The sequence below is a fragment of the Penaeus monodon genome, chromosome 24, assembly GCF_015228065.2.
Source record: "Penaeus monodon isolate SGIC_2016 chromosome 24, NSTDA_Pmon_1, whole genome shotgun sequence".
In the NCBI taxonomy this organism is placed as follows: Eukaryota; Metazoa; Arthropoda; class Malacostraca; order Decapoda; family Penaeidae; genus Penaeus; species Penaeus monodon.
In genome coordinates this window covers 13,254,794-13,255,812 of record NC_051409.1, presented here as the reverse complement: position 1 = coordinate 13,255,812, position 1,019 = coordinate 13,254,794, and positions in this window count along the sequence as shown.

The following is a 1,019-nucleotide window of genomic DNA, read 5'->3' as shown; positions in this document are numbered from 1 at the left end:
TAGAGTTATAGTAAAAATGATACTACTTCAAAGAATGTAGCAAATGGTAATAAATGATACCGGAAACTATCATATCGAGAATAGAAATATTACAATAACCAACAATGCCTGTGAAAATGGTCATAATTGTAGCAATAACGAGAACGGTTGCAACATTAGGAAGACACGTAATTTATACATACATCCATTTTTCCCCAAGGAACCGATGGCGACAAGCAGGACGGGATGTGATCGAGGTTCACTGTCCTTTGTCCTGAAGCTGCTCACCTTTTTACCTTTTTGTGCCTCGCTGACCTACCGTAAGTGGTGCGTCCTCCATTTTCTAACACATTTTTAGTTCTTAAAAAGTATATATTTATGAGGAATAGAGGTATAACTGTTACTTTTAGGTCGCATTTTTTCACTACTGTATTCATTCAATGAGATGACAAATTATAACAGAGCTACCCCTGAATATATAAGTCGTTTTCTCAGCTTTACAGGTGGACCACAAAAAACCGTTCGGACGGAAGATAAAACTCTATGGATAACTCTCAATGGCGAGGACCTTACTGATTCTCACCTGATCACCAGTATAACACTGATTTGACAGACTCCTTGACAGTAGAACAGGCTTTTACTAATATGATTAACGAGCATGTTGGCCGGTAAAACTGGTTTTAGACATGATTTAAGATTCTGAAATGTGGCTATGATAACATTAATATGATTAAAGATCACGCAGAGATATGAAATATTTAAGAAGCCTTAGTGGCTTCACTAATATATAAAACATAGAATATAACACCATAAAGGAAATTACCTGAACTTTTTTGAAGTTTGGAAGAAGTGAACTTCGAACTCCGTGAAGCAATTCAACAGTCATCTATTTATTTATTCTAGGGAAAAAATGCTAGCAAAATTAACAAAAAAAGGGTTTCGTAAGGAGATATACACAGCATCGTTTCTTACTCAAGCATGCATTTTTTCCAAAAGTTTCTCGTATCGGATATTATTCATAATCTAGTTACAGTATCAAA